This window comes from Penaeus monodon, chromosome 25 (genome assembly GCF_015228065.2).
Source record: "Penaeus monodon isolate SGIC_2016 chromosome 25, NSTDA_Pmon_1, whole genome shotgun sequence".
In the NCBI taxonomy this organism is placed as follows: domain Eukaryota; kingdom Metazoa; phylum Arthropoda; class Malacostraca; order Decapoda; family Penaeidae; genus Penaeus; species Penaeus monodon.
In genome coordinates, this window is record NC_051410.1 from 29,767,324 (window position 1) to 29,767,848 (window position 525).

General features: G+C 41.3%; 1 protein-coding gene across 1 annotated transcript in view; it reads right to left on the reverse strand.

The window, feature by feature from the left end:
* The window catches only part of LOC119589358 (molt-inhibiting hormone-like), a 2,171-nt gene that overhangs the window by 292 nt on the left and 1,354 nt on the right, over positions 1-525 (reverse strand). The window lies entirely within an intron of this gene.

Genomic DNA, 525 nt, shown 5'->3' on the forward strand with positions numbered 1-525 from the left:
CTGAAGAAAGTATCCACAAATACATCTTAAGCATAAAATATTGCCTATACAAATTTCAGTGTTATATAATTTTGCATAAACCTTTAGAAACTCACCTACACAAGCCTTCCAATTCTGGCAATCGGAAGATATTAGCACAGTCTTCACAAACACGATCAACTTTCTTGTAGATCTCACGATTACCCATTCTACCTCTACAGGTGCCTTCTGTGAGACTGGCCGAGCCGATGTCGAAGAAGAGGTTTGTCCCAAATAGTACAATCACTATCGCCAACAATGTCCTCAGCAGAGAAAAAAAGAAACGGTTTACTGAGGATAGCTAAAAGGGAGAAAGAATCCGTAGTCACCAGAGTATTAAGGAACCAATTCCCACATAGAAACAATTCTCTTAAACCCTTACCATTGCTAAACGGTGCATGACTAGTACACGCAGACACGAAGTAAAACCAAGGTGTCTGAAATGGAAATGTATCCTGGGACGGCGGGAATGCAGTGCTGAGGTTGGCCTGTCTTAGCTTACATGTG